Genomic DNA, 19,342 nt, shown 5'->3' on the forward strand with positions numbered 1-19,342 from the left:
GCTATTATAACGAAACTGTTATCGCTTCTCTCTCTTTCTTTGATCGTGAGAAAAAAACGAATGAGTTCTGTTATTTGATTGCAATTGAAATTCACTCGAGTGTTTTTCATTCACATTATTATCAAATTTAATGGTGTATCTCCTCTTGTTCTTCTATTACATGTGAAAGAAAAGTCGATCGAGCAAGAAACATATGATCCGGAAAAATTATTATCTCAAAGTTCAACACACGGAGTTACAATTGTTTGACACCATTTTTCAAAGTTTATCCAATTTCAAAATGTGATACAGAAGATAGATGGATAATAGAACTTGACCATTGAAAACAGCGATTCGATTGTTATCCTTAAAAAGCGATTATGGTTTGTTTTGGCGTGCGAAAATTGCACTAAGGTTTTTCCGTTCGACAATTTTGTTTGTGGTTTTATTATTGTTCTTCAACTGAATAATGTGCAATTGTGTCAAGTGAGCACTTATCGTCGGAAATAACTCTAGAACTACCAACAATGGTATAAGCACCACCAAAGCAGAGACAAGAGAGAATGAAGAGAGAGAGAGAGAGAGAGAGAGAGAGAGAGAGAGAGAGAGAGAGAGAAAGAGAGTTTTTATGTGTGTGGTTTCGCATGTAACAAGATCGATTTCAACTGATTCATTCGCGAAGTACACTCGACATTTGGATTGTGAATTATAAAACTATAATAATAATACTTGAGCTGATTATATTCGTTTCGAGTAAGTCATTCAAACTTTTTTGTGGGTTTGGATTCATTTGAAACATAGCCAAAGCCCGTTGCTCCCATAAATATTGTTAAATTAACGCGCTCATCAAATGAAAGTAATTCCCCAAATGGAACAACATCCAGATGAGCAGCAAATTACCAAAATCAAATTTCAATTTTTCCAAAAGCTGAATGTACCCTTGTTTGTGCTTTTATGGCAAAATAAATCTAGAAGTAAGAATGAAGTTATAAATCGACACAAGATCAAAATTCTTTTAATTAATAAATTACGATTCAATCAATCTTATCCTGAATATACACAACATGTAATAATTATCCGATGTACCCTTAAGGTCGTCACCGATCGACCTCTTGATAGATTTATCCGAATGCTATTTCGAAGTCAAGTGGTGGATGTAGTAAATTGATCGCTTGCCCATCGACCTAAATTTGATTCAATTATCACCAATCAACAAGGGAAATCAGTGAGAAACGCAGCTAGAAAAGAGCATAGCAACGCAAATTTGCCGCTGCTGTTGTTATTTGTTTGTTTTGATTTTGTTCAAGCATATACTTGAGCAATGTGCCGGCTTTAATAGCATAATATAATCCAAATCGGGTGAAAATTTGTTCAGCAAAATGTCTCAATTAGCTAAGTAAATCCTTTTTTCGACATTTGTATGGACCAACGGGGTTCAATGATGATGATGACTCCGCTGGCTCGCAAAACACCAAAATGCCCGAATCAAGCATCACCCGAAACATCCTGAACAAACACTGTTAAATAAATATTTTCTCCTCCTACACACGTCTATTGCCTCTTATTTTCATCGTATTTCAAGTAAATTTTTGCGATTTTAGTGTCGTGATGATTTGGAAGAAGTATTTCGTTGTCGGTTTTTTCCCTCAATTTCTGTTTCTTCTTCTCGTTGATATCGTTATAAGTCAGAAAAGGTATGCGGCCAACAACTCTTCATAATTTGTAGTTTATTTCATTTTACACAAATCTATCTCGATGTACAAGAGAATGGAAATATTTTTTATACATATTTTTTTATCAAAGTTGCCGCAAAACAAACAAGTACCAGTACGAAAACGGCTGTTTGTTTGAAATATTGTGAAGAGTTGAGCGCATGTTTGAGAAAGGAAGAAGTGCACGAAAAAATAGGAAGAAAATAAAAAAATCAGTCAAGATTTTTACATTGTACATTTTATCCGCACACTTTTTGATCATATCGTGCCAGCTTTTTTCCTCTCTGTAGGATACGACAAACTTTCAATTGCAAGTGTTGTTGGTTTGAAAACTTGAACATTCTTACACCGTCGTTACATTAGAGTTTTTTTATTATTATTTGTATGTTTATACAGCATTTTTGTGGCCATTTTTTCTTCTTGTTTGTAGTTTAATGCACCATTGCACACACATTTACCTTCATATATTATACAAATGCAGCGTAATAACTCTTTTAATAACTGTTGCAGAGGCGAATAAAGTTTAACACGAAAAAATTGAGATTTTTCCATTGTTTCTTTAAATTTTGTGGAGAAGAAATAGAACAATAGAGTACAAGCATTGTGCTTGTATTACAAATGCTAACTGGACACGAAACGATTGAACTAGGATAATTTTTCACTTCAACCTCGAAAACAATTTCGCCAAAAAGGGTTTATGTTCGGTAAACTACTCGTGTATGACTCTTGACGATCACTTAGCCTCCAAATTTGGAAAAATTAACTTTCAAATTAAATACAATACTGCAAAAATTTTGTTTTAATTAATTTGAAAAAAAAAAAAAAAAAAAAAAAATATTTCGTAGCGAAAACTTTTCGGAAAGTGAAACCAAATTCAATTTTTTGGTGAAGAGAATATGATAGAAATGAGCGTTGAGTGTTTCGACCAAGCACACTTACCAAAGAGATAGACTTGAAATGGATTTATTTTTTCCTCTTGATGCCTTCAGCAACATATTTAACATTAAGAATGCCAAAACATTCTCACTGCTAACGTAAAAAAGACAGAGCAAGAGAGATTTTTCCCGCGTGTTTTTATAAAGTAAAAAAAGAGACCTAAAAATAAATTGGCCTACTTGAATATTTTCGTTCTGTTCCATGACGAGCTATGTATTATAAATGATTTTTTTTTAATGCGTCCAAGACTACCGTCGAAATGCTGAAGCAAATTAGACGGAAGATAGAATGAATGAAGAAAAATGTGTAATTAATGGTGCTTATTGTTCCAAATGGAATCTTGGAAAACTCTCTTTCACACACATACACATACATTCACTGTGAAATGGCTACAAATTTCTTTCTGCAATTTTATCAAGATTAATTAGATTCAATTTTATATAAATAGAAACAGAAAAGGAGCTGAAGTAGAAGTTTCTCGATAGCTCTTTTAATTCGTAAAGCGCGCCACACTGCTTCAGTCCGCTCAGCGTTAATTTCAAAGCGAAATAAAAATAAAATGCGAAAATAGAAAGTGTAAGGGATTTTACGAATATTTTTCTAGCAATTAAAGTGAAATAAACAAAATTAATAAGTTGTACAGGGAATGCATTTGCTAAGTAAATGGAATGTTCGAACGATACGGTACAGTTCAAAAAATTGTAAAATACGTGCCGCATTACAAGCGAAAAAGGCCATAAGAAAACGCTACACAACTCACTCCACTTTTTTATTCTTGTACACCAACATGTTACGGAGTATTTATTTTCTTAAGCTGGTACATAAATTCAATACAGCTGTCATAATCAAATGCAGCCAATAATTTCCTTTTAAAATGCAAATACCCTGGCACTGCAGAAGTTTATGCTGTGAGATGGCAATTCTGTCTCTCTCTCTCTCCGTTTTGTCGGGTCGTCGTCGTCTTCGCCATTGTCGTCATCATATTGGTTTCTTGCTAAGCGAATGAAGATTTATTTGAACAAGTGCCTGTTTGCAATAGTCTCTACCCGAAATCCAATCAAATCTACACAATAATACGAATTACCATAAATTTGTTTTATGTAAAATTCCGAATTGAGTGTCGTTTTGGCATTTCGAGCGCAAATTCTAGAAAGCATCGACGATCCGTATATATGCTGGTAGATCTTTTTTCTCTCTTTTGCGTTGCATTTGAAAGTGCACCCATGCAATAAAAAACTTGCATCCACTGAGGCCAATTGTACTAGAACATCGCACATAGCACATACAATGTATAATATAATCAGACATAAGTTATAAAGCGATTTACTTCGCTCCAATTTTTTATACATATGCAGTTTTAAACAGTTGGAGTCATGCCTCGAATCGTCTTTTCCGCCACTAATACTTGCACATATTATATGTGAAAAACATCAATGTCCAAGTGAGAAGGTGCACTGGAAAAATGTCATTGAATTCTATCAAGTATGCATTCCCTTCGATTCGTGTATGACTGTACAGTGATAGAACATTGTTGTTGATTCTATAAAAATGCAAATGTTTCCTTTGTTGGATTTGCCATTTATTAAAATCAAAAGAAGACAAACGGTGAAGGAGAACAGCAGTCAATATTACTCTGTATATGATTGCATCGAAAATGCAATACAAACGGATGAAAGACAAACATCCAACATCGGAAGCAATAAAACACGGCAAACAAAAACTGAGAAAAAAGAAACGAAACCATTTTCGACGGAACAAAGCTAAAAGCTGGCCACAACAACAGGATATTCGACTTTCAGATGCAATAATTTGTTACAGCGATTATGGCTGCGCCCACCCAATGAACGACATTGGCTTGTTGCAACCGAACATATCAGCACTGGTTATTTCAATTTTCGTCTGGAATTCATGTGTTTACGTATTACATGCTGTGACAGTTTTGTATTGTTATGACCCGTTCCCAAAAGAGACGTCACACTCACTCTTGGCGCATATATACCATGTCTATATCTTTAAAAACAGTTTTTCTTTTTAAATAAGTATGAATGAACACAAGAAAATGGTTCAAGTTCATTTTTTTCTCTGAATTCTGGTTTGCCCGGTTATATATGACCATCGCATATTTCTTTTTGTTAGTGCAACTGCATCTTTCCACGAACAAGCTGTTTTTTGTTTGCCATTTTATCATTGCTCGGTGTAAACATTGAAGTTCCGTCGAGGTGGAACAACCGTTTCGGCTAAAATATACATGCAATATTTACTTTAGGCTTAGTACACATGCAAACAACACTTGCAATTTTTTATACATATTTTATGAGGCACCACAGCATTTACATTGGCGTTTAATCTTTAATCTGACATGATGTGGTGGTTTATGGCAATTGCCACAACTTATCGTCGAATGTGCGGTCACAACTACTACCATCTTTATATTACTTATTTTCTTGTATGCTGCAAGACGAACATTCACCCGATGTGCGTTCATGAATTTTAAATTTTCATTTTTAGATGCACCAAACAAATTTTCGTTGTCACACAAAAACGACATGAAATTCAGCGAGCAATGAAATGGAATTTAAATTTCTTCATCAAAAATATGAGTGAATTAGGTCCCTGAAATTTGTTCATCGTCATGATTTTGGGTATCCAAATTGTTGATTGCGATGGTAATAAATCTTGTGAGAATCAATTTTCTTATCTAAACCACTAACGGCCACCGTCCATTCAATCAAGTAAATTAAATAAATGTAAACATATTAGGCATTTTCTATGATTGTGGCTGTGGGGCCCAGATTTCATTTAGATTTGGCAATGATGATGGGGCTCCTTTCGGTTATGATTAGATTAGGCCATTATTCCGAACGGAATAAAAAAATACATAAACATTGAATTCGCAAATGGAATATGAAACTGAGAATGATATACACTGGTTGAGATGAAAATTCTTATCTCACGTTTATTCATCCATATCCGACTTTATATATAAGGAATATGCGATTCTTTTTCGGAAATGATGTCGAGACGGTTCAATTGAACCGTAGAAAATAAAAAAAAACCTTCGGAATGATGATAATGTATTGCATTGATAACAATGAATAATTTGCACAAATTCGAATGGATTCGCGTAGCAAGTTCGAAGCGTATTTTTCGGAAATTCGGTGAACGATTCACGATTGTAATCCATGTTTATTAATGTTGGGGATACAAATACGCTCCCGAAATGGAAATGCGCAAATACAATGAACGTTTAACGAAATGCTAGGCACACACTAATTCGTAATCACCGCGAGCTATCAGGCTTTGTATGTTTTTATTGTAATCAGTCTGTGGCATCTCTATTTACTTCGCAAGTCATTGTGTGTGTGTGCGCGCGCATGGGGGAGACATTCAAAAATCGAATACATGAATTATTAACAAATTTCACCTCTGCCATAATCCCAAATGTAGATTCATTCAAATCGCAGCGTATTTAATTTAGTTGTAGGTAACTCGTAAATATCGCAGCTGTATTACGCTGTTGGATACTAATCTGAGACAATTCTTGTTTATTATTCATTTCATCAGTGCGGCATTATATCAATTCATTTCCTTTTTTCAGCTCACCAAATTTTTTCTCGCCTCGAATAAATTTCCAGATGTTTTTGCTATCAACCGAAAGAATGTGTCTCGCATTTTTATTTTTTAATCCAATTCTGATTCGGTGCATATATTTATTTGACAACTCAATAAAATTTTATATCCACTACATTTTTATTATGAATGCATCAAAGTTTGTATTCGGCCGAAACGTGCGAAAGAAGAAAAAAAAAATCACGGGAAATAATTAAATGAAGCAAACGAACGAATGATGCAATTCCGTTTCATTTGGTATTCGATAGCATGAAAGTGTATGATTAAAGCGATTATAATATGGTCAATATATTCAATTTAAATATCCGGTGCAATAAAAATTTCGAATTTAAAAGCAAATGTCGTGACTTCGTGCATGATCATGATTGCCTCTTGGGCTTTACTCTCACGCATAGCTGGGCAGACAAGGGGGGGAGGGGGGGGTATTACCCCCTCCTGAGGCATCAAATTTTAGCGTTACCCCTTTACAAAATCAACAAATTTTTGCGTTACCCCTTTACAAAATTCATGATTTTGGATAGAATTTTTCTCATTTTGCTAGGGTTTTTGGATCATAGATGAAATTTTCCTATTTTGCTAGGAATTTTTGAGAAAATTACCCCCCCCTGAATTTTTCAGTCTGCCCAGCTATGCTCTCACGTACATATTCACTTCATTTGGCACCAACATTTTAACGGAATAAATTCGCATTTTTTACGTGCTGGCTGATTGCTGGTTGGCTGATGCGTGTTGTTGTTCGTAACCGAAAAAAAAACATTTTTTGGGCTAGATTTATGATAGACGCGTACGATTGGTTGTTCAATATGTTAACATTGATACCGCCAGCGAGAGATGTAAATCCAACTACTAAATATACATTAATCATACACATACAATAGGAAAATATTCGATAAAATCCAATACACACAGAGACAAACATGTTTACAAATGCAGTAAATCTGTAATTGAAACTGGAATAAAGAGTCCAAGTGAAGGCCGAAACTTTGGTATTTGTCCATTGCACAAAATGATTTTATCCCATTAAATGCGCGTGAATATTTAAATGAACTTGACAACTGGCCAAAATGCGCACATTACACACAGTGTTATTTTAGTATATGTAGAATTTTTCACTTTTAATGAAATTTCATTAATTTTTCATGACACACATTGAATTATATGAAATGTGTATCCCTTTCGATGTGTTTCAGCTAAAACTCGCACTGGAACTCAACCCAACAAAATTTACACTGTGGAATGATCAAAACGATAAAGTTTATGGCAGAAAATATCATATTATTAAAATATGTTTGTTGTCACAAATTGAATACTCGTGCAATTGGAAAAGCCGAAACGTTTCGGTTTTTATCCATCAAAATATTATAGTTTTAATGCGTTTAAATATTGGTTTTTGGGGCCAAATACATGCATGTCATAAATACAAGTACAGTTTCTGATTTATCTTCCACTTTATATGAATGCGATTTTTGTTTGTTTCTCTGTTACAAGTTCATCGCTGTAACGGCATGAAGAGCACATAACATACAACTATGTTAAACAATTAACTTTTATGGGTGTATAGAAAAGTTGTTGTTGTTTTTTTTTTTTTTTCGGCATTCTCTGCTAATGTCAAATATTTCGTTATAAATGAATTCACTGTTTACTTTTGAACACACAAAGCATATATGACTACCGTAAATTGTTCGAAAACTGAATTTTCAATGAATTAATTTCATTCTTTGTTTTTATTTCATGTTTTCACATTCTTAGTACATTCTAAACAGAGCTTGACAGAGGATTTTCTGTGAACACCGCATCAAAGCAGCTTGAATAAAGTGCTTAACGAAAAATTGTTTATTCACTGAATAACTGAATTGTTGCATAACTGAAAACATATTGGAGTGCCAGGTAAAGGGAAATTAGAATGATTCTACACAATTGTGTGTGTTTGAATAATTGTATTCAATCCACTTGCATGATTCATCACATTTGTTATAATAATTCATAGTTTTGTATTAGACAGAGCTTCGTTTCTCTTTCTCTTATTATTTAAAATGATTTGCAATTTTTCTTTTAAAACAGATTTCCCACAAATATATTTTCATGTAAATGATATTCATGTAAACAGTAAATATTTCTGTATCAGAGTTCGAAGATCTCTGGCATCGTTAAATTGGAGCAATAGGGATGATTTGAGAGTCGCATTTTTTATTACTTTTTTTTCCTTGTCTGTCATGAATTGTAATTTGAAATGGAAGTAGATGATTTTTCTTTTCATTTTTCATCTCTACACACATACAATCTGGTCTATTTCTCCGAAAAAAAACCGATAAGCTACAACAGTCAACAAAATTTCTCTGTTTTCATTACCACTTAAAATCATGTTGTGCTACAAGCTAGTGTACGTCAGTTTTTATTGATGTGAAATTGCCGAAAGTGTTGCAAAAGCGCATGTTATGTGGTCGGAGATAAACAGAAAAAAAAACCATATGAGCACACGTTGAACGTGTTCGTGTTTACTTGTTTGAGTTCGCTTAGAACAACGACACCGCATTGTTATTCTCAACAGGAGCAAATTTCCACGCGAATTTACTTTATCATTTTTATTTGTGTGTGTTAGTGTGCTCTTTTTCATCGATGGAGCGAACGAGTGAGTAACTTAACGAACGAAATATGTGCAAAAAAAAGCCCTTACACATTTGGCACGATCTAAGCTTTTATATGTGGCTACGCGATGGAATAGAAGTTGATATATCGACATAATTTAAAAATAAAATAAACGTCGTACACTTGAGAAATGGACCGTAAGCAAGCAAAGCACGTTTTCATTCATTTGAATTATACGAAACCATAAAAATTGAGAGATTTATTCTCTCGTTGTTAGATTTAGATTTATTTTCGTTTGGATGGCTTTTCATATGATAACTTTTCAACGTGTTGCCAAATCCATCAGTAAAACGTGCGTTCATAGTGAAATGTTGTTGATGTGCGCAATCATTTTATCTTAAAAAATAACGGCCAATGATGAAGACGGGACACAATACCAGCCATCAATACCAGTCATCAATTATTTTGTCGAATTCCAATCGGTTCTTTATTGCCGGCGCTCTTCCGGTTATTTGGAGCGCAGCAATTGTAACGGCTGATGTTTTCTCCATTAAATGAATGTTTGAAACTAAAAACGTAACTGCGCATCACATGTCCTTTTTTGGGGAATTCCTTCCTGGGAGAGAATGAGAGATGAGATGCGATCCCGTACACCGAATAAATTTGTTAGTCAATAGATTTTTATGATTGTCGTTCACTGCGTCTGGGATTTACAATGCAATCGAAAATTGAACTGTTTAAGCATGTGTCTATGAATCGAAATTCATGCAATTTTGCCTAACTTGGTGTCGCAGCACCGACACACTAAGCTTCAAATCCATGTTTTCATTTTGCACCAACAACATTATTGAGTCTTTCATTCTCTTTTTCTCTCCCACCCTCTCAAAGTCTTAATATCTCCCAATAAATTCGTTGGTTGTCTTTAGCATGTAAACACGTAGCTTAGCACAAATCGTTGAATAACCGTTTTATGGAATGGTTTATTTGCGATTGCAGTAATTTGTATTCTCTTATCGAATGCAATTTATTCATTTGCTTATATGAACATACGACCGAGATTGCTTTTATTTATTTTGTGATTTTGGTTATTCCGATGTTCGATAGCGGGCTTCCTGTTTGCTCTTATCGTCCCTTGTACAAGAGACTGTTTATTTATGTGCAATCGAAGCGACACACGTACCCAAGTAATTTTTTTTTATTTCATTCGTGCGAATAGCTTTTGCGGTGAAAGTTTCAAAGCACATATACATTTAAATATAGAAAAAAAAGGAAGCGAACCTCGATGTTGTTACAGTTGCCGTTTGCTTTGCACCTCCGCAGCGTCCCATTGATTTTCGATACAGTGAATAACTGTATTTTTACACTGTCGCTTCGGCACGCCGTAAAAGCTCGCAACATCGAACGAGTGCATAAATCATTTAATTACGTGAGCAGAGATTGCTGCACAGCTCGCGCTAACAACAACCGATATCAGACAGCGGGCGAGTCGGTGAGAGAGCGAGATGTACATTATATTGCGGAGTAGATAGTAATTTATGTATATGCGCCAAAGCGCTCATGTTTGTATGATGGATTAAACCATCAGCTGCTAGATAGCAAATTAACATCAGAAATACTAGATTATTCCATTTAATCTTCGTTTGCATTTGACAACGACTGCATGAACGAGACAAAGGCAGAGAAAACGATAAAAAAAAATTGACTCGAAAACTATATTGGCAAACATGCAGACATTCATACACTTTTCGCTCAAAAATAGAAAATCGTTTCAGATTTCTTGCCTGCATGCTGTGTGTATGCAGTGCGACGCACAGCTCACTCTGAATGGAGTCTCTACTGTTTTTTTTTCTTCATCATACACACAGCAAAAGCCATTTATGAAAAATGACTCCCGTCTGCCGCTTTTGTTGAGACTGCCGACCGACGTCACACACATTCAACGCCATTCGGACAAGCAAAGTCTACGATGAATTTTTAATTTAACCGTGAGGTTCACAGCAGCGTATTTTTATTCCATTTTACTCATCTAAATTGACATTTCCGCTAATAGAAGTAGACTATTCTACGTTTCATTGTCAACGTGTGTGTGTGTGTGTGTGTGTGTATGTCTGTGGTTGTACGTTGATGTAGAAATCAACAATACAAATCGGATCGAAAAATCATTGAACTTTTGCTGAGATCGACTTTCGCTTCAATGCATAGATATCTGAGCAAGGGAGTTTGTGTATGACATCTTTTTTTAATTTTAAGTGTTACATTTTCCACTTGAACTGAGCTGACACATCACAGTAAAATTGCAAACATTATCATCGATCAGCAGCACTGTTATAACTGATATGATTCGTAAAATGATATGTATATCAGCTGCAAAAGAGTAGTGGAATTGCATGCACACAATTTATGGGAGATTGTATGTTTCTAGTGTTTGTTCATTCGTTTGCCTCATCAATATAAATCGAATTACTTTTCATTCATGCTGTGCCATCATTTCACAGCCGGACCCGCCCCAATTTCAAATTTATAACATTGAAAATATATTCAATTATTCGATTGCAGTGTACACCGTTCCCATAGTTAGTTATGCAAATTTTCGTCAGATACTATCAATTCAATTTATGGTATTTGTGCGGTTTTGGGGTGTTGTGTTGGCTTCCGATAACAATTCACTGCAATTTCACCGAAAACAATTGTAAATAATTGCTTGACCGATACAGGGAAAAAAGTAATTCTGCACATTTCTGCTTGGAATTCGTTACGAAATGTTACCGACACACAAAAAAAAAACCAGAGACATAAAAACCATAAAAAATTTCGTCGTCGTCGTATGGCAATGGCAAAAAAACGAGAAATTCACAAGAAAATATTTTACAATTTTCGAATTACAGTAACACATGCCCATGCTATCGCATATCTACACACGTATATTTGAAAACCATGCAAAGTGATCATGTGATGCTTTTGGTGCAGTGCAGCTATTTTCTGATGTAATTAGTTCAATACGCTGATGCATACATCGTATGGGTTTCAAAATAACGAAGCTTTCTTCATCTTCTCCACTACTTCGTACTTGTGACTATAAATTCGACTGTTGAATTTCGAGTCATTTGAACTTTGTTCGACGAATCATTCATGTGTGCAGAGGCAAATATTTCATTTTATTTTTTTTCTTCTCGCTTCATTTATAAACCATAAAATATTCACTTCACGTAAACCACCTTGTTCGTAGAAGCTGCGGAATTGTTACGAAATTAAACCAATAAAACTCCCAAACACATTTATATATGCGACCGAGATGGAGCATTATACTTGGAAGCTGGAGAGTTGGCTTGAGTGTGTGGCAACACAAATTCAATATCCAACAAGAGCCGACTTGTGTTTCAATTTTCACAGCTCTTGACATGTTTGTGTTTTTTTTCTCATCGTCTCTTGGTGCTCGAAAGTCATATCGGCAAATTTTTGAATTGCTTCATGCCACATGGTCCGTGAACACTTTGAATTTGGTTTGTGTGACATACAATGAGCCTAACGTAAAATTCGTGTTAAATTTCTGCACGTATTTAATACGGAAACGTTTGGCAGAAAATACACGTTAAATAGTGAATGTGCATTGCAATGTTTTGCATAACAAACATGATGCAATTCCAATATAAATGCAAATCATTTTGATGGTGCATATATCTGGAAATTGTGGCTCGCGATTTCTCGTGATATAGTATTTAAAAATAAAACGAGAGAAGTCAAGCCAGGCAAGACCATCCAGATGAGAGGAAAAAAAAACAATATAAGTCGCGTTCTTGATTTCAGAAGCATTCGCATGGAGCCAACCACCCATAAATTCTTTTTCGCTGATAAAGTGAATGCTTTTGATCTGGATGCATTTCTGGCATCTTCACTCAAGCGCTTTGTGGCTTTTATCTTCTTCTTCTTATGCTCCAAAGCTGTGGTAAGAATTCCCTTGGTTGGTTGTCGCTAGTTTAATTTTCCCATATAAATTAAAATATTTAGATTCGCTTGAGAGTCGAAACGATGAACAAATATCAAGTAGTTTTGTTCAAATTATAATCCAAGAATTTTTCAACATATATTTCGTATAACAGAAAGTTGTACTATTCGAATATATGAAACACGGATATCTAAAGCCAAAATCAGTATCCACATTGAAATTCAATTGAAAACTCCCCGATAATTGAAACTATGTTACAAAGTGCCTGACTGTATTAATATCAAAAGTATTCAAAAAGGAGTCAATGTCATTCCAAACATAGTTGCAAACTGAAATGTTGAATATTCACATTCAAAAACAAAAACTGTAGCATAATAATCATTTAAAAATCACGTACATTTCTGTGTCAACCGTGGTATCCAATGAATTGGAATACTTTTTACATTCTTATATTATGCCGCGTTGCTAGAAATGAACGCCATTTGAAATGAGATTAAAGTAGTAATTTCAAGTTTTACAAAAGAATTTAGTTTATTGCTTGTTTTGGTCACGGTCAGGCACAAGCGAATGAAAATCTGGATAATCTGGCTGTAATTCGGGATGTATTCACATTTAAACGAGCTATTGCCAGTGTTATTCTCTAATGCGCGCTAATTTGACAGTTTGCTCTACATTTAATTTAAATTCGGTTCGTTCATATACTCCGCAATTCACACAATCTTTTGCCCATGGGTGTAACAGGTGATGATGCAGAAGTTTGCAGGTTTTTGAATTTAATTCCCATTTTAAAATAAGATAGATTCATCGATCATTTTGCCATGACTGTCTGCCACTTGATCTTGACGAAATTAAAATGGAAAATGAATTCATATTCTCAAGTACATCATTAATCCTGCTGACATCTTAAATATTATACAGTATCCGAAGGATTCATTCGTATCATTCGCATTACAGTTTTGAACATTGAACATGCGGATTTTGTGGGAATGTCTTGCTGACGTGTGACAATAGTCGGGTGGTGGTTTTTTGTTCAGGCAAACACAGTTCTCCACTTTGGTTCATATGACAATGTGCTTAGGCACAAAACATAAGCATTTACACATTCAAATAAATTACAACTGCCACATGTATCAATGTAGTTTATACATGAAGACCGGAAGAAATCCTAAATAATGTTCGCTTTTTTCTTCGTCTGTCGTCTGCCCTTTTTCATATTATGAGCTGAACAGATATAGAAATATGTTTTAATTTCATGAATCAAATAGGTCAGAATCATGTTAATTATTATATGTGACTTAAAACATCACATTTTGTGGCATTGTGTTTTGCTTTAGATTTGAAGTTACTTCGTAAATACTTTGGAACCCTAAATTCCGATTTCTTTACTGTCACAAAATCAAATCTATATTACATTATTTTATAACTGTTTTTTTATTCATTTTTGGAAATTCCGTATGCAAGAAATATTTCCAATTAAATTAACTGTAAAAGTGATTTTTTTTTTTAAATAAAGGCAAAACAATTACAGAACACAAATGTGTCCCAGATTTAACACATCATTGGTTTTCTAATTACAGCCTATGATTACAATTCACATGATAATAAAAGTCTTGTCTTGAAATTGCGAACGAACCGATGATCAAACTATATGCTTTTGTTCTTCTGTTACTTCATTAGCAATGTCACGCGATTATGGTATTAATAGCTTTCAATTTGCAATGCAAATAAGCTGAAAGAATCAATTTGAATAAATGCTTTTTTTCTTTTTCTTCTTCTTCTTTTCACAACTTGAATGAAATCCATGGTTTTCCGGCGTTCCATCAAAATGTCACTATCCTTTCAATCATCTCGGCATTTTTTCTCCCCCCCACTCATTTCACACAATTGTATCACACATAAACAAAAGACATGATTATGCAATGGAAGCAAATATTTGCTGCTGTTCAAATGAAAGAGCTTCATCAACTGATACAGAGACCAAGCGACCAAAAATATATATTCGTGTCATTGAAAAAAAAATCGTTCAGAATTCAGAAATGAAACAGTGGAAAAACCAAAAATCGCTTTAATTGCCGCTGAATGTTTTATTTGAAATGCAAATGAAAATTCTAGACCCTGAATCAAGCCAAAAAAGTCGGTTCATTAATATGAGGTTTTGGTTGCGTTAGAAGCTTGATTTGTTGGGGGGTTTTTCCATTTCGTATAGATAAACGTATAGCACTTGCTTGTTCGATGGAGCATTTTATGAAAACTGCCTTTTGGTTTGACAATTCAATCGATTGAAACGAACCACATTCGTCCAAAGCCCACAGATATTGCCGGAGAGACAGTGCTTTGAATCTATTGATATTCCATTTAAATGGAAATAAATGCTCGAAAAGCCACAATGGGAAATTATAATGTGACCTCAAACTCCAACATACATGCCATCGATGGTCACATTTTTATGCAAGCGAGCCGAAACGAAGCGTCAACAAAACAACGAAGCTCGTTTGTCAAAAAATTTTACGTCGTCGACATTGATGTTGACTGATGACGACAATGACAACGACGAACAACAAATTAATTCAATTTTATCAATCAACCGATTTTCAATTAAATCCTTCTGAAATAACACAAAATTAGAAAAAAAAAAAAAAAACAAAACCGAATATTCCTATGGCTGTATCGTTAACGTTCGTTCGCAGTACCTAAATTCTTTTCAGGAACAACAAAATTGTTATGTTTCCATGTCAAAACACATATTTTAATGGTATGTATACGGATGAACAAAAGCGTAAATGGAGCGTTTTCTATCCAATCAGTCAATACGCCATTTTTTTTTCAATTGAATCGCTTCTTCAATCATAAGTAATAGCATTGATGCTGGAAAACACAAGCAATTCGGCACAAATTCAAAGTAATGGAGCGCCACATTTTCGGAATACTTTTTTTCCGTCAGTGAATTCTCATTGGAGATTGGACCCTTTTTGTCCTAATAATGATTGTAATCGTCGTTTTTGATGATATTTCAACTTTTATTTATTAAATTTAGCGCATTTTCTCAAACCATTTATGGTTTTGATGAACCGTTTTCAAGAACATCCTTTATCGTTTCGACATTTTTTCCATGTTTTATGCGTTCATTTTGAAATTCAATTTTTATATCAAATTAAAAAGATGTAATATGTTAGCTGGAATTGATAAATGGATAATTTGGACTTTTGTTTCGACTAATCTTTTGTTGAATCATTATAATGATTTCTAAACAAAATGAAGTCAATATTCATTGAATAGGGCATCAGCAAAGTTGATTCTCATTTTTTTCTATTCCGAAACCACATAGCGAGTGCGTATGTATAGAAATGCGTTGAATAAAAAAACATGATAAAGTTTTATCACGTTTCCTGAACGTTTGTTGTGCAGAAAAATGACTGTTTTACTGTTTTTGGGAGAAAATGGCAAAACATTGACAGCCCTTAAAAATTGGTGTTTATGTTTCAGAAAAAAGGAAGAATTTGTTTTTCTGTTATCATTTGTGTATTTTGTTCGTTTTTGTTGAGGTAAAGAAAACGAAACCAAGCACAAACTGTTCCACACATTATAATAAAGTTTTATTGTAATTTCCTCTCTTATTCCATTTTATTACTCTGGGTTCGGATGTTCAATCGGATTTCACACAAAAAAAAACAAACTTTGGATACACACATTCCTCTTTTCAAGAGCATAATCGCGTTCTTTGTTTTTGTTCCGTCTGTGTCATGATGTTAAATAAATGAGAAAATGTGTGCTACAGTGTCTCTATCATGTATGAAAAAGGAAAATCAGATGATGAGATAGCCTACTTCTATTGGTGAGATCTAAAAGAACGCAAGTGTGTTCGACTTTGCCGCAATAAAGGAATGTATGTTTTGCGCCAAGTAAATTTTGAAAAAAGAGAGTATGTATTACGGCTGAATCAGTTATTGGAAAAGGAATGCATGTTTCGCACCAGATAAATTTCGAAAAAAGAGAGTATGTATTTCGGCTGAATCAGTTGTTGGAAAAGGGATGCATGTTTCAGTTTTGTTGGTTTGGATGAAAGAACGTAAGTGTCTTTGTTCTGGAAGTGGGCTTTGGTGGATCCTCAGGATCATCAGAACCGCTCCCAGTTCTGGAAGTGGACCCTCAGGATGGGCCAGGGCATTGTCAAACCATAGTCTGGTCCATCCTGAGGATCCACCAAAACCCACTTCCAGAACTGGGAGCGTTCTGATGATCCTGAGGATCCATTGAAGCCCAGTTCCAGAAAAATCATCGTTAAACATGCATCCCTTTTTTAACAACTGATTCAGAATCACTTACTTTCCTTTTGCAAAATTTATTTGGTGCGAAACATGCGTTCCTTTATCAGCAACTGATTAAGCCGGAAAACATACTTTCCTTTTACAAAATTTTTTTGGTGCAAAATTGGCAAAACACATACATTCCTTTTCCAAAATTTAAAGCGAAAAAAAAACATACGTTCTTTTAGATCTCACCCATAGACTTATAGTTCCCTGCAGAGCATTTCGAACATAAATAGTCAGCATGACACGTTCGATATACGCATCTTGCACTAGATTGACCAACGGAGTTTAAACTTATCTATTGCGATTGTTTTCGACAGGTAGTAGAGTTGCTAATTCCAGAAGATCGTTTCAAGTGTTTGACTTTGTAGATACGCAAACTCATGGAAGCAAATGATTTTAAAGTTCAAAGGGAAGCTTTTCTCTTTGAAATCTCTATTAAAATACGTTCAGTTTGATTGTGCGTTATATCTATATTTTACAATCTCTGTGACATGACATCAACTTGCGAGCCAGAACATTTTAATAAATTGCAAATACGATGATTCTCCTTCGATGAAAGTTTCGGATTCCATTTTATGTTAGAAATTATTGTTCCCTCTGCGCGACTAAGTAAATTGACTGAGTACATACGCACAATCACAGTCGGCTTCTTTTTACTTTCTCTCTCTCTCTCCGTCGTCATTTTTTTATGAGGCGCAATTCTTCTTCGATATTTTCAAATAGACAATTTTATATTTATTAGCATTATTGATTTTTTATTATTCGCATTCTCTCTATGACCTTTTTCTTGTTTTCTTGGCCATTGAAATGATTGCTACTGTTAGCAATACTTCATCATGTACATTGTACATGTATATTCTGGGTATTCGTCTTTATTAAACATTCCAGTTTTGAAGTTGCGAACAAACAAAGAATAATAGGACGAAGAGAAGTAAAAAATGTGATTTTGAAACATGAAAAAGACGGAAAAAATAAGATTATATAAAAATGGAGTGACAGTAAGTGGGTTTTGTTGAGAAAAATAAGAGAGAGAGAGAGAGAGAGAGAGAGAGAGAGAGGGAAAAATGCGAAGGCTAGGGCAATGAAGAAAATTTAACATTTGGCGCTCCATCCAACCATGATCAAAGCATAAATTTTCAATTGCTCACACACAGAAAACAACACGCAAATAGATGGTCGCTCACGCACAACAGCCGCACCAGATAAGAAGTTTTCAGTTTCGAATAAAAAAAATTGAAACACAAATCTGCCAAAAGCTTTAAAAAGTTATTTATTTCTTCGGGCATGTGTATGTTTATGTGTGTTGCAATGCCTGACAGACGCTCGTTTATAGAAACGAAGACAACAAACAGATAAGAATGCGTCTATGGTTGTGAATTCATTTATTTCCTCTCTCTCATGTGCGTTGAACCGGATTTGCTGGCACGAGAGTTGAGAAATGAATACTCCCGCAAGAAAATTGCAAAGACGCAAAATGGAAATATGCTACATTTAAAATGTATGTGCTGCTATACAAAGAAAATTATGATAAAAACCAACCCGACAACGAAATGATAATCTACATTAATTCGGCACAAAAGAAAATTCAAATAAATCTTTTATTCATAAATATTTTCAAACGAAAATAAACTTACCTTTTTTTGTATTTCATGTGCTTTTGATCTGGTGAGGCAAATAGTTGAATGAATTTTGATATTAATCTATCTGTCTGTGTATTTTTAATCATACTTGAAATGTCGACCGACCAGGTCCGACCTACTAAGAATCAATTTCGGCTCCAAGGGGATATTCATACTAGAAAAACTTGGGAAACTAGCAGGCACTAGCAGAACTAGTAATGTGTTTCTAGTGCGAGAAGTTGTTTCGCAGTAATTTTTTTATACACATTTTATATGAACTTAACGCACTAGAAAGACTAGAATTTTTTCAATTGCATGAATATCCGCTAGTTCGGCTCAATGATGAAAATACACATTTTTCAAAAAGGAATATTCAGTCAGACTTTATAAGCCACATTATTAGTCACGATGAAATAAACGTGTCCATCGAAATGCAGAGATCGAATAAAAACGAACGACAGTGATTGGTCAAACTCAAAGTCAAATGTATTTGTTTGTGGTCCCACACACACAAAATCGACTGCTCTTGACAACCACAAATGGAAATTTAAATTCAACTGAAACGAAAAATGATTGGATCACATAAATATGGAGATGATTTGGCTTAAACAAAGTGTCAAATTTCCC

At 34.5% G+C, this 19,342-nt stretch overlaps 1 protein-coding gene across 2 annotated transcripts in view; it reads left to right on the forward strand.

Moving 5' to 3' along the window:
- The first annotated feature begins 8,021 nt into the window (after nt 1-8,021).
- The window catches only part of LOC116343627 (Kv channel-interacting protein 4), a 92,908-nt gene continuing 81,587 nt past the window's right edge, over nt 8,022-19,342 (forward strand). For both annotated transcript variants that reach the window (XM_031771814.1, XM_031771816.1), the window contains exon 1: nt 8,022-8,144. The gene's annotated coding sequence lies outside the window, so the exon portion shown is untranslated. The remainder of the gene's footprint in view (nt 8,145-19,342) is intronic.

The sequence above is a fragment of the Contarinia nasturtii genome, unplaced genomic scaffold (genome assembly GCF_009176525.2).
Source record: "Contarinia nasturtii isolate CC-2019 unplaced genomic scaffold, AAFC_CNas_1.1 Cnas_scaffold_1037, whole genome shotgun sequence".
NCBI classification, from domain to species: Eukaryota; Metazoa; Arthropoda; class Insecta; order Diptera; family Cecidomyiidae; genus Contarinia; species Contarinia nasturtii.